Below are 15,265 nucleotides of genomic sequence, written 5' to 3' on the forward strand. Positions count from 1 at the left end.
TTTGCATATCTTGTATGTCACACATTTAACAGTACTGTATATGATTGATTGATTGAAAATTGTATTAACAGATTGTACAGAATAAGTACAGTACAGTACAGCTCAATACACACAATTGTTAAGGCGATGCAGACCAGAGAAAGACTTTCATCTTGTTTACATCAGGGTCCCCCATTTTCAATTCATCATAACATATATGACATACATGACATACAGATAGACAGTACTGCTACATCTATACATTTATGACATACCAGATCTACAAATACAGTAGTGTTTGTGATACAAGAAGAGTCTAAAAAAGAGAGTATATACATTTGACGAAGAAACTGTACATTGGAGGAGGTTGGTAGGTAGGAGGTTGGTAGGTGGGGTGGGGGGGGGGGGGGTTGGGTAGGTGGGATGGGGTGGGGGGGAAACTGTACATTGGAGGTGGTGGGGTGGGGGGTAACTGTACATTGGATTATCGACTAAACCATACTTGGTCCCAAGAAGAGGGTCTCGTGTATTATTGGGTTAGGACATTTACTGTACATTGGAGGGGGTTGTGTTAGGACATTTACCGGGACCAGTTTCGAATTGCAGCCTCCTGTAGGTGCTCCTTGAGAGTGGTTTTAAAAGTGGGTAGTGATTCACATTCCTTTACAGCTGTGGGTAGGGCGTTCCACATTGATGTGGCATAATTGCGAAACGTGTTTAGTCCCTTGTTTGAGCCGAATCTGGGTTTAACATGATTTGTGGAGCTCCCTCTGGTGTTGTGGTCGTGGTATTCACTGACCTTTGGGAAGTATTTTGACATGTACATGGGTACCTTAGTCGTGTAGTGTATCTTGTAGACCAGGCCCATTGCAAGTTGCTGTACTCTGTCGTCTACTCTAAGCCATCCAAGGTTGTCAAAGTGGGCAGGGGTGAGGTGGGTTCTAGGAGTAAGGTCAAGCAGTAGTCTGACCAGTTTGTTTTGAGATGTTTGTAATCTTGTTTTTAGCGCCTTTGAGGTGCTTTGGTACCATGAGGTGCAAGCATAGCCGTAGTACCCTTGAATGAGTGCTCCTGCCAGAGTCTTCAGGGTATTCTTGTTTACCAGAGAGGATATCCGGTACAAGAATCTAGTTAGTTGGTTGACTTTTTTTTATTACATTGGATGCCATTTTGTCACAGGAAAGATTTGCCTCTAGGATGGACCCTAGGTATGTGATTTCTAGTGCTGTCAGGCGATTAATAAAATGTATCTAATTAATTACAGGATTTGTAATTAATTAATCTAATCGCATTTTAATCGCATAACCATTTTAGGCCTGATATTTTATATTCTATAATCATATTTCAAATTGCATGTGTCCGGATGGCAGAATTCAGTACTGTATCTACAAAACCTTCTATTTAATCATCTTCCCTTTATTCATTTGCTTAGATTTTTCAGGTCTGGTCAATTTTAGCATGGTGTTATTCACAGTAAAAAAAAAGAAGAAAAAAAAAGAATTGAATTAATATTCTCATTTGGTTCATTACAATTTACTCACGCCTAGTAACAGACAGTGAATACACTGGGAATAAATTCCCTGAGATCCATAGATGTCCCTAGAATCAGATACCAAGAACATGCAAATGGACCATTTAAAAAAAAAATTGTAAATGTTTATTCTACGTTATTGTGGAATGAATGAGATAAAAAAAATCATAACGCGATAATTTGCTGTGTAATTAATTAATCTAATTAACGCGATAAACTGACAGCCCTAGTAATTTCATCTTTCCTTGTGACAATATTGTCACCGTAACTGAGAAGCCGTCGGCCTTGCTGAGTTTGTTATTTGAACCGAAGAGAATGAACTCTGTTTACCCATGTGTAATGATAGTTTGTTGTCAGCGAGCCAGGTGCAGATTTAGCCTAGTTCCGAGCTGAGGGTTTTTTCAACCTGTAACTTGTTCTTGTCAGAGACCAGCACAGTCGTCCGCGAACAGGAACAAGTTGCAGTCACAAGCTGACGACATGTCATTTGCATAAATTAGGAACAGTAGCGGTCCTAGTATGCTTCCTTGTGGAACACCACAACTCACTGGGAGGGGGGGGGGCTAGGGTACCGTTTACCTCCACCATCTGTTCTCTCCCCTCCAGGTAGGATTGCATCCAGCTCACTGGTAGACTATCAAAACCAATTGCTTTTAGCTGGTCAATCAGAATGGAGTGATTGACAGTGTCGAAGGCCTTTTGTAGGTCCAGCATGACCATGCCGCAGTATTTGCCCGCGTCCACCTCTTGTTTGATGTGGTCGTTCAAATAGAGAAGGCATGTGTCAGTGGAGTGGGATGTTCTGAAGCCAGATTGGAATTCATAGATTAGATTTTTTTCCGCAAGGTACTTTTCGACCTGTTCGTATACTCTTTTTTCCATGACTTTCGAGATGGAGGTAAGAATAGAAACAGGGCGGTAGTTGCCTGGGTCTAATTTGCTGCCCTTTTTGTGCAGGGGTGTTACTCTCACAATTTTGAAGTCCTTGGGGACGTGTCCCTGTTTTATGGAGCGGTTTATTATGTGTGTGATGACTGGAGTGATGGCGGCTGCTGCGTCTCTGAGGAATTTGGAGGGGATGTTGTCATGGCCAGTGGCCTTGTTAGGTTGGAGGGCGCTCAGTTTTTTTGAGTACCTCATCGGTTGTTACCATTTCTAGTTTGAAATCGTCTTTGCGGACCCCTAGGTTATTGTAGTAGGCTATGATGTGTTCTACCCCAAAATGCCCTGAGTGGGAGGGTACAGTAGTTTGTTTACCAGTGTTGTGGCTATGTTTGTGAAGAAAATGTTTAAGTAATTTGCTACATCCAGCTTGTCTGTGATGAGCGTGTTGTCCGTCTTTATGTTTATGTTTGAAAATCTGGGTTTAAGTTTTTTACTGGGTTACTGTACATTTGTACAACCCAGCAACTGGAGCGGATAATAAGACAAGAACCCAGCAAAGAAAAGAAAACAATAAATAAAACAAACCCAGAACAAACAAAACACCCAACCCTAACATCACCACCCTATACAAACCTGAATGAATGAATGAATGAAAACTTTATTTAACAGATTGTAGAATGGCTACAATAATAAAGTACGGCTCAATACACACAATTGTTAAGGGGATGCAGACCAGAGAACGACTTTCATCTTGTTTACATCAGGGTCCCCCATTTTCAATTCATTGTGACATTTATGACATACACAACATAAATGACATCACAACATACATGACATTTATATACAATATAGTACCTAATAAACGATAAAGATTAAATTAGTTCAAAACACAATCGGTCACTAAAACATATATATTGTAATTTTTTTTTTTTACATTTAGTAATTTAGCTGACGCTTTTATCCAAAGCAACTTACTAAAATGTACAAGTCAGCAGGAAGGGTACAACTCTGGCAGCTAAGGGTCAGTAACATTGTTCATCAAACAGTGTTGAACTTGAGTGCTACTGCATAGTAGTATAGACATTATTAGCACAGTAGTTAGTGATATAGACGTAGCATAGGCAGAGTAGTTCTTCTTCTTTTGACCATTTTAGCTGTATATGGACACATTTGTAGACAGGAAATAATTTTCTCATTTCCCCCACATCATAACCAAACTTCAACTTTTAGCCAATGTTTACAGACATTACAAATGTTAAACGAATGAATTGCAGCATCAAAATACTAAAATGGTTGGTTTAGTTTGCTCAGTGTCATCTATCATTGTATCAAAAACTCAATCAACAGGCTAAATGAGACATCTCTCACCCTCTGATTATCAGTGGTGGGACCACACAATTAAAATATAATAATTATATATATATATAAAAAAAAGACAAAATAGACACTCGCATTCAAAGCTGCTTTTTATTCAAATGGTGCAATGCAACACAAAACAAGCGACCATTGCCTGCATTCATCAATACCCACGAAGCCGTGTGGGCGTTACAATAACTGAATCACAAGGAAACATTGTGAACATCATATATAATACAAAACAATCAGCAGAACAAGCCATGAATTTAGCTTCCTTGTTAATTGCCTTTACTGTTATGCTTTGTGTAAAGTATGCAAAAACACAGAACACACTGTTTCAGTATTGTTCCTAGACATAGAAAATAAAAAAGGCTAAACAATTCAAAACAGGGAAAACGCATCTGTAATTCCATCTGCAGTGAGTCTGGACCGAAGCTGGTGGGGGTTAAAAAAATAGTTAAAACGTTTTAAAACCGTGCAATGGACTTGTTAACTTCTTGCATTGCGATTTAAAAACATATGCGTCTTACAACCCCAGTTAACCCTTTCACTACCACACTACAAAGGGTTAACACGTTCACTACCACACTATAGAAGATTAACCCTTTCACTACCACTACAAAGGGTTAACGCTTTCGCTACCACACTACAGGTTAACCCTTTCACTACCGTAGTGTGGTAGTGAAAGGGTTAACCTTCTATAGTGTGGTAGCGAGAGGGTTAAGTGAACGAAAAGCAGAGCATACCTGGCTGTACAGTGAATGTTTCAAGTGTTTTAAGACTAAAATTGATAGTCTGTTCATGATTATGAAACTCTCCACAATATGACGTTATAGGCGTACTTTATGACATTCTGTGATTTCAAGACACAAAGCTGTATAAAAAGTGAGAATTCACACAGTGCTCGGTTGAGCCGATTAATCGTACGTACGTGTGTGTGTGTGTGTGGAGTTTCACCGTGTTTGTTCCCTGGTAATGACAACTGAGTAATGTATATGGCATAGAAGATGAATCATACAGGCAGTTATATTCAGACAGTAATGAATTCTCAGTAACATTTATTTGATAAATATGACAGTAGACTACGGTCAAAGTGAGGGGACCGTACAAACAGCTTGAGAGGAGAAACCTGAAAGAGTTTTGATGCGGTCAGTCAGTAAACCCGGCTGGGATGTGCAAACCGTGCCCCGGGTACAAACCTCGGGGCATCTGAACCAAGATCCTGAGAAGTCTGTGTGTGTGTGTGTGCGCGAGCTAGCAGCACTACCTGTAGAAAGTAAACCAGTGTATTGAGTTTTGTTACTGTCCTGCGAGAAACCTTACATACAAAAATATGACTCGCCTTAGGTTGCTTTAAAAATTAAACATGAATATATGAGGGACAACACTGTAGAAAACAAATTAACAAACAAAACGAATAAACAAACTAAAAGAAAAATTCTTTCCACAAAAAAAATATTTGTGCATTTCATGATCAAAACCACAGTAAATTTTCGACTCATTCTCAAAATCTGAAATAAAGCAAATTCAACGTGTAATACCCATGGAATCTAACCCCCCCCCTCCCCATCCCCCCACAGCTCAACTGTTCAATAGACAAAAATACTCTCCCCAACCGACATTTCCTTGACCACCGCTACCCTACGTCTATCCGCTGCTAGGTCATAACTATGAGCTGATAACGCACACATCTCCCATCTATCTATCCCTACAGCTTGTACTTGCAGTATAGAGTACAGCACCAATGCCTTATTCTATCCTCCGGTGTACATTCCTTACATTGTCAAAAAGAAAACCTTCCTTACACAGATCCTGCAATCATTCAGAGAATTGGAGTTAGTTGTCGTAATAATATTGACTTTTTTTTTTTTCTCTCCTTTTTTTTTTGCCCCAGCATCCTAAAAATCAAGTAACACGTACGAGCAAATAACCTGCCAATAACTTTAACATTAAAAATACAGAATACCAGCGGCACGATCCTGCACCAAATGTACTTTGTGTCGAATAGTGCTGGCGTGACCTTCTCCCCCCCCCCCACCCCCCCCTGCATCTATTTGAGCTTGTGCATTACTATATCATCAGTATAGTAGAGAATATTGGTAGTCGCCAATGATAAAAGGCGGCCGCTTGTAAGCGTGTGATAAGTGACGAGGAGAAAACAACGGTGTCCTGCGATCTTTCATCAGCGATGTCTCGACACTGGCGGGCGGGCGGCGCGACGCGGTCCTCGGAGAGAGAGAGCGAGAGAGAGAGTGTGCTCGGCTGCGTTCAAAGTCTTCAGAGTTGCAGGACCATTAGAATCCCGCTATTGGTCTGCAGTTACTCAGGACAGCCTGAAGGTGGCAGTGATATCAAAATAGGGGTCAAACTGGAATGACAAGGCAGTGTGTGGCTATAGCTGTGGAGTTTCAATTGGAGTGTGTGTGTGTGTGTGTGTGTACATGCGTGTGAACCCATGTGTGTGTTTGTGCATGCACTAAATGAGTGTGTGCACATCTGTGTCTATGTTTGTGTTTGTATTGTGTGTGTGTGTGTGTGTGTGTGTGTGTGTGTGTGTGTGTGTGTGTGTGTGTGTGTGTGTGTGTGTGTGTGTGTGTGTGTGTGTGTGTGTGTGTGTGTGTGTGTGTGTGTGTGTGTGTGTGTGTGTGTGTGTGTGTGTGTGTGTGTGTGTGTGTGTGTGCGTGCGTGCGTGCGTGCGTGCGTGCGTGCGTGCCCACACGTGTTTGTGTATACATCCACAGTAAGGATAAATTCCAAGTGAGATCCATGTTGTGTCCAACCAGGCTCTTTCCTGGTCACCTCCCCCCACCCCACCCCCACCCCCCCCCCCCCATCAAGGAGGCTCTCGCCTGGCTAAACACTGGCCGTAAAGATGCCCTCGGCTCCGCCACCTCCTGAGTCCCCCCCCCCCCGCTCCATCTCTCCTTGCACTGTATACAAAGTCAATCAATCAATAACAACATCAAACCTAGAAGCAGCATTTAGTCCATCAGTTCATGAAAGGAAGAAGGCTTTGCGGGGGGGGGAGGAGGGTTGCGGGTGAGGGGCACAACTGTCTCCGTTTCTCTTTCTTTCCCTCCACTCCTCTCTCTCCCTCTCTCTGACCATCCCCTGGCCGTGGGGGCGGCGGGGGGGTCAGTCAGGCGGCCCTCTCCTCCATGGTGGGCTTGTTGGTGGGGATGGGCTGGGCTGCGTAGACGCTCCTGCTGTGGCTGTCCAGGCTGTGGAAGTAGGGGTGGCTCAGCGCGGCGAAGGCCGATATCCTCCTGGAGGGGTTGAAGGCCAGGAATTGCTGCAAGACAGAGAAGGAGGGAAGGAGAGAGTGAACGGACGTATGCGGACGGAGGGACGGGTGGTCATCATGAGTGGATTGGCTAGTAGGAGGCTGGACACGTTTGTCAGAGGGAAGCAATGGTTGTGATTGGAGGATCAAGAAAAGAGGGCGGGGTTTGAGATCGGTCAATTGACGAATGGATGTGGGTGAGTAGGTGTATGTATGCATGTATTATGTATATGTATGTATGTATATATATATATATGTATGTATATATGTATGTGTATATATATGTATGTATGCATGTATATATGTATGTGTATATATATGTATGTATGTATATATGTATGTGTATATATATGTATGTATGTATGTATATATGTATGTGTATATGTATGTGTATATATATGTACCGGTATGTATGTATGTATGTATGTATGTATGTATGTATGTATGTATGTATGTATGTATGTATGTATGTATGTATGTATGATGTATGTATGTGTATACGGTATGTATGTATATATGTATGTATATATATATGTATGTATGTATATATGTATGTGTATATATATGTATGTATGTATATATGTATGTGTATATGTATGTGTATATATATGTACCGGTATGTATGTATGTATGTATGTATGTATGTATTATGTATGTATTAGGGCTGAGCCTAAACGTTCGAACGTTCGAACCTTCGTTCATTACGTTGGCATTCGAATTCTAAATCAACATTAATAAAAAAAAAAATCTTTCACAGTTGCAGATAAAGATTAGGCTACATTATAGTATTAAAAGAAACTGATGAGTTATATTCATTAAAGAAAGTTGATTTAGTTGGGCTGGGGCTTCTCCCTGGGCTGGGTCTGGAAAGTTGATTTAATAATAAAAAAATAGACTAATTTAATAAGATTAATCACTTTATTCAAATTGAGGATTTAGTTTGATATAAAAAAAAACTATAAAAAATAATTTGTAAATATTTTTAGATTTTTTTTTTTTTTTTAAACGAAGGTTCGAACGTCCGTTCGAAAAACCCTGACGAAGTTCGAATCCCAAAAACAGGCTTCAGGGGACAGCCTTAGTGTGTGTGTGTGTGTGTGTGTGTGTGTGTGTGTGTGTGTGTGTGTGTGTGTGTGTGTGTGTGTGTATGTATGTATGTATGTATGTATGTATGTACAAATGGCTGAAAAAAGAAAGAACCTAGACTCAACCGTGTAAATCTACCAAACAGTGATCTTAGCACAACAGGCCTATGTGGTGTGGACGGACGGGTGACGAAGGCTGATACTGACCAATAGGAGGGACTTCCCCAGTTCGTCCATGTCTGGCACCAGGTCCCCTATCGGCTTGGGGGGTCGAGGGCTGAAGGCGCTCTGTGGAAGAGCCACTTCCTGGGGCCAGTCTTCCGCTGAAGGGACCCCGACCACGCTGCAAGGAGAACGGGGCGGTCATCATCAGCGTTATCTCGGATCTTTACCGTCAGCCGTTCCTAATCGTCACTGCGGTCGCCTTCGCGTAGAGCCATATGGAATCCGCGATCACGGAATCGCGGACGGAATCGCGGAATTGAGCAATAAAAATGGAATCCACCATAAAAAAATAAAACTTAACTTAATTTATTTTCATATTTGAATCCCATGCCCATCGAACGAAGCTTCAAAGTATTTAAGACGGCCCTATTAAATGGACTGTTATATCTTATTAAATTGGACATTTATTCATTCCCACTTATTAGACACTATTTCTGATGGTAAAATGAGCGTACAAAGCAAAATAACAGAATTCTGAAATATTAAAACGAAAAAAACGGAATTTGGAAAAAAATTAAATGGAATTTGGAAAAAAATAAAACAGATTTCATATGGCTCTACCTTCGCGCTGGAACTCCTCCAGCCTCAGATATCCCGTTATCGCAAAAACCCGTTTATTCTCATCTTCCGTAAAGTTATACGACCGCGATGGTTAACAACATGGGTTTTTCCTTTTTAAACCTTTGACTTCTTCCGGTTTGTTTTGCAACATGCTTTTATGTTTTGAGAATATGTTGTGTAATTTGTTCAGCCAAATAAATCTTCCCTTTGTGAGATAATAAAGATTCTTACCGTAATTCCTCTAATAGTAACCGGTATTCAATTAAAAACCGGATCTCTATTAATGACCGGGTGCGCTGTTGAGCTGTTTAATTTTTTTTGACCACCTGTAATTGCACTGTTTACTACCGTATTTCATACAGTGCTTGGTTTCAATAAATTAACCCAGTACATTTTACTGGGTTCAAACTGACACAAAATGTTGATTTATTCATTATGATCTGTTTGAAAATTAGAAATATAGGCCTCTCTCTTATACATGCCTCCTCCTAATACAAGCCTGGTATCAGCTACAGTTGAAACAAATACAAGCCGGGGTTACTATTAGAGGAATTACGGTAACTTGACTTGAATAAAGATTCGTGGGGACTGTTAACTGCCACGTTAACTCAGATCACATCGGCCGCAGACGTCCCTCCCTGGACCTCAAGGTAACCGCTTCAGGACCACGAGGTCCGCAGGTGATCACGTCTCGACGAGACAACAAAACAATCAGGTCGCCTTGACGACGACGACGCAGAGGCTGTGGAAACCATCACTGGGTCCGGAGAACTCTCTCTATTGATCATATTCACACACGGCGGCCATTTTGCTCTTCTTATGCCACGCCCCCCAGGGTTGGGATTACACATGAGAGCAAAATGGCTGACGTGTGTGAATAATGGCCGCCTGTGGACCCGGTCCTGTAGAACACTGGTCCCACAGCGAAAGAGGAGGACTCGACCTGGTGATTTACAGACCTTTAATATCATTTGGTTTAATCCATATGGGGACACGGAATGATGTGAAGCAGTCATAGGGTGATAACGAGTACAACCCTTACAATACAAGCCTTACTATACAACCCTTACTATACAGAACAGTACAGACCTGGACTATTAGTTTAACAAAACATTATTAATATATATAATCCATGATTCCGTGCGTGAAAAATGCAGAGAATCGGCGTCTAAACCTTTCATACACGGTTCTCGGTGTCGAGTTTCAGCACTGGGGGAAATTGTCAGACGAGATACCATGTTTTTTTTTCCCAGCCCGGTATCGTCCCGATATCCGATACCGGTATCGGTACTGACACAGAGACTGTGGACTAGCCACGACAGGACACACGGTAGGTAGGTGGTACTCACTCAAAGATCTTGCCCAGCTGATCCACGTCTGAATTTCCTCGAAACAGAGGTCTGTGGAGAAAACAGAATCCAGTTCAGAACAATCTGCGGCGCTTCGAGAGTCACGTCTGAGTGGAGGCCGTGACGTCTGTGACGTCTGTGACGTCCGTGACGCTCGGCTGAATGAAGACACCGACTGTATTATTGCACATAACGGATCATCCAATAAAGCTCAGCAGAGCGACGCAGCCACTTGACGCACGTTTACACGTCATTCGTTATCGAGAGCGTGCGTGAAAAGAGGTTTGAAAGGCCTCTCCGTTGATCAACTATAGACCGTTTCAAATTTGACAACGTAAACATTCTAAATGGGTCCCCGTTTACTGCCTGCTGCAGGGCTTCTTTTCCCCCGTTTTTCTCCCCATCCCCAATGTTAGTCGTTATGCCAATTCCCAATCCCCTTCCTGGTCGTTGCGCACTCTACCCCCTACTGTCGGTCCGGGAGGGCGGAGACTAGTATCACATGCTTCCTCCGACACATGTGTACCCAGCCCACCGCTTCTTTTCACCTGAGTGTAACATGTGGAAAGTCACACTACCTCTCCCAGATCCTTCCCTTGCTGTGCAGGCGCCCCGACCGAACTGTAGGAGTCGCTGTTTACAACGACCAGGACCCACCCACGCCGGGTTTCCCACCCTCTAACACCGCCAATTGTGTTAGTGTGGACGGTCGGCCAAGCCGGAGGCACCACAGCCGGATTCGATCCCACTGTCTCTGTGGTGGTAGACAGACGCTTAGTCCGCTGCAGCGCTACCCGGCCGCGCTTTATCTTTCACATATACACATGAAATGCTTGGTTCTGTATGAGCCTCCTGAGATTGTGCTTCATACAGTAAAAAAAAAATTAAATGAAAAAGAATAAAGATCAAACACTATACACAATTATACAAAACTAAAGTACAAAATTTGACAAAAATGCAAACAAAATTGGTAGAGGAGATGGACTCAGGCCCAAGCTGTTCCCCCCCGGCAACACGATTCCACTGAAAAGGTTTACAGGTAACGGCCTAAAGCCTTTATACTGTAATATAACAGAGTCACAGGGTTGTCCTGCTTGTTGCACTTCGGTACAGAAACTAACCGCTAACGGGGACATGGAGAGAAACAGCTTTGAAGTTATTTGACTATCCAGTGATTTTGTAGTTACTTACTGCAATTCTTTATACCCCCTTTTCTCTAAGACAGAGGACGATTTAACTCCAAAACAGTGTCACAACAAGGTAAAAAACGGATATTGAGAAGTTCAATTTCACTTCTTCTAACTCAATGTTGGAAAATAATTCCAGGTAGAGGTTAGGAGGTGAAAGACAACGTGTCGAATGTATTGTTCCACTGTGTGAGGTATACGGTGGAGTCTAGAGAGAGAGAGAGAGAGAGAGAGGATGGAAGACGGGAGGGAGGAGAGAGAGAGAGAGAGAGAGAGAGAGAGAGAGAGAGAGAGAGAGAGAGAGACTGTTGGTGGTTCCTGTGGCTTTGGGCCGTCTCTGGAGCCCGTGGGCGGCCATGCTTCCCCTGGCACCCGCACGCATTCCAGCAGCCATCATCATCGCAGGCCTGCCGACCGCCGAACAGGGCAGAAAAAACCTATTTATCCCCCATGTGTGTCTGCTTTAGCTCTCTCTCTCTCTCTCTCTCTCTCTCTCTCTCTCTCTCTCTCTCTCTAGGAAGGAGGGAGGGAGGGAGAAGCGTGTGAAAGAACGGTTGGATTATTCTAACAGGGAGAGAAAGAGAGTGAGGTAAAGGAACCCAAACCTTAACCTTCCTCTTAAGAGTTCCTCCGAAAGGAAATAAGACTAATGTGTCAAAGACTTTACTTCACTTCAAGCGACCAAACAGGTGGCTCTCAGCCCGAATAGACTGAACCACAGAGCTGCTGCCTCCGTATCGACCAAGAGCTCGGACTCTTAAAACGTGACAACCTCAGAAAAAAACCCAGACTGCTCCTTATCCATCAACAACCACTCACTGTGTTTGTCCATATACCATAATGTAATGTATGTAACGCGCTTTGAGATACTTTATGTAAGGCGCTATATAAAATAAATCTATTATTATTATTATTATAAACGTGACAACCTGACTCTTAACACTTTGAGTGCCAACGACGAGAATTCTCGTTATTTCATGCCAACCGTTCAGTGCCAACCACGAGAAATCTAGTTATTAATCGTTAATTAAAAAAAATTATTAGCGATTTCCATTCATTTTTCATCAATCTAGCCTCACGTTACCACTGGGACTCTCTCTGAGCTCGAACAGGGAAAATACCGCCCCCTATCGTCTCCCGGATGGTAATGCACCCTTTGGATTGGACTGAATGAAAATGCATGGGGAAAAGAAAATCATTTTACTTGTCAGGCATGTAATCCGAGCTGATTGCAGTCTTTGTGGTCCCTCAGAACAGCGTGGAATTTGTGTTTCGAGCAAAAAGTTGGATCAATAAACGCGATCGATATTTGGAATGGCGATCAGGAATTGGAATAATCTTTTTGGAGAACATCTGATCTGAGGTAAGGAATCTATTTTACCAGTCTTGGGGTAATCAGAGCTTTTTTCACATATATCAACGTGTCCCCTATGTGTGTGTGTGTGTGTGTGTGTGTGTGTGTGTGTGTGTGTGTGTGTGTGTGTGTGTGCTGATCAGGAAATAAGATAATCGATTTTTAAGCCCGCTTCTCTAGCATGCATAAGTACACATATACTATCGATAATCTAGCGTTTATTTGAAAACGATTCATAAATAGGCAGAAAAATGACAATGTTTTTTGTGTATTCCAGTAAAGGGCGATTCCTGCAGAATCACTTTTTTTTGGGACATTTCCAAAAACAAGCGTTTTTCAAAATGGTATAAAACGGAAATGTACAGATGAAAAAACAATCCGTTTCGACAATGTTGACTGCAAGCAAGTCATTGATAAGCGACGGGCATATTAGACACATAGCCATAATTTAAGATATAGTTTATGCGTTCGCAAATGTGCTCGCCCTCTCATTGAATAGAGCGCTGGCACTCAAGCGCTAAATCGTGCACCCCCTGCTGGCACTCAAAGTGTTAAACGTGACAACCTCCGACTTTTAAAGATGACAACCTCCGACTTTTAATCGCAAACCGCGTCACTCGATTCCTTTATAACTAAATCTCATTCTCCGGGGCTCTTTTTTCCTTTGCAAACGAGAGTTCCCTGAGTCTCTCAGATTACTGTGTAATTTACTCCATATAACAGAATACGAGCCACACGGTGAGGCGCTCGACTAGAGAGCGAGAGAGATAGAGAGAGAGAGAGATAGAGAGAGAGAAAGAGAGAGGAGAGAGAGAGAGAGAGAGAGAGAGAGAGAGAGAGAGGAGAGAGAGAGAGAGAGAGAGAGAGAGAGAAAGAGAGAGGAGAGAGAGAGAGAGAGAGAGAGAGAGAGAGAGAGAGAGAGAACACAAGATAAACGCAGCACGGATGTCTCACTTTGTCTGTTCTTTGTCTGTTGGCTCTCGGCTCGAGAGCGAGATTATCAATCGCCACCAGATGTCAATGTGATGCAGAATGTGTGTGTGTGTGTGTGTGTGTGTGCGTGTGCGTTCACATGTGGGCCTCCATTAAAGAGTTAGTAAACCTGCACCTTGCTATAACCCAAGTCAACAGGGAGACTCAGTAGCTGACATGTGCTCCCCGCAGTTTCCCCACTCGCTGGGAGCTCTGGCATCGCAGAACACCCACCCTTCTCCTACAGACACAGACACGACGTAAGACATCTGTCACAGAGGGGGGGGGGGGGGGGTATCTTTCACATTCCCTACAAGTGACAGCGATTATGGCACTTTGTCACGCGCTGTGATGACGTGAATAAACTACCCCCCCCCCCCCAACGGACGACATTCTCCCCATTTCAGGTGTAAATTTTATTTTTTTTATAATCAACGATATCTCCCGAATTTTACAACTGGTATTCTATAGAGCTTCATCTAGAGCTTTCAAAAAGGCGCAGTAGCCGCTGTGTGACGTCGTCGTCAGAACGTTCGGTTCTCAAAATTCTAGGGCTGTATCCCCCGACTAAGGATTTGGATAGTCGACTTTGATTGGCCGAAATTTGCCGATAGTCGATTATTAGTCGACTATGAAAAAAAAAAAAAAAAGTAAATAAAAAAATTATAATAAAAAAAAATTATAATAATATATATATATATATATATTTTTGCATTCGACTAAGAGGTTGGCAGTCGACTACGGCTACTTTCGACCGATTAGTCGACTAATAGGGGTCAGCCCTACAAAATTCTAATCGCACACATGAGACGGTACAGAGTTTAGACCAGCAGCAGAGTTTAGACCAGCAGAGTTTAGACCAGCAGCAGAGTTTAGACCAACAGAGTTTAGACCAGCAGCAGAGTTTAGACCAACAGCAGAGTAGACCAGCAGAGTTTAGACCAACAGCAGAGTAGACCAGCAGAGTTTAGACCAGCAGCAGAGTTTAGACCAGCAGCAGAGTTTAGACCAACAGAGTTTAGACCAGCAGCAGAGTTTAGACCAGCAGCAGAGTTTAGACCAGCAGCAGAGTTTAGACCAACAGCAGAGTAGACCAGCAGAGTTTAGACCAGCAGAGTTTAGACCAGCAGCAGAGTTTAGACCAACAGAGTTTAGACCACCAGCAGAGTTTAGACCAGCAGCAGAGTTTAGACCAACAGAGTTTAGACCAACAGCAGAGTTTAGGGTTGGGCACCGAGAACCGGTTCTAATAGGAACCGGAAGTAACATGTTTGCATTTTGATTCAAATTTTTTTACTTTGTTAAAGGAAAACTCCAACATTTTGGGAAATTAGCTTATTTGCCATCTACCCCCCTGGAGTTAGACAAGAAGATGTATACCTTTTTCTTCTCTGTGCATGCAGTAGGAGTAGGAAGACGTTGGGAACTAGGCTAATGGAAGAACCTACTTCCAGTGACTGACGCTAAGCTAGGCTAACGGTGCGCGTCTTCCTACTCC

This window comes from Notolepis coatsorum (assembly GCF_963971535.1).
Source record: "Notolepis coatsorum genome assembly, chromosome: 13".
In the NCBI taxonomy this organism is placed as follows: Eukaryota; Metazoa; Chordata; class Actinopteri; order Aulopiformes; family Paralepididae; genus Notolepis; species Notolepis coatsorum.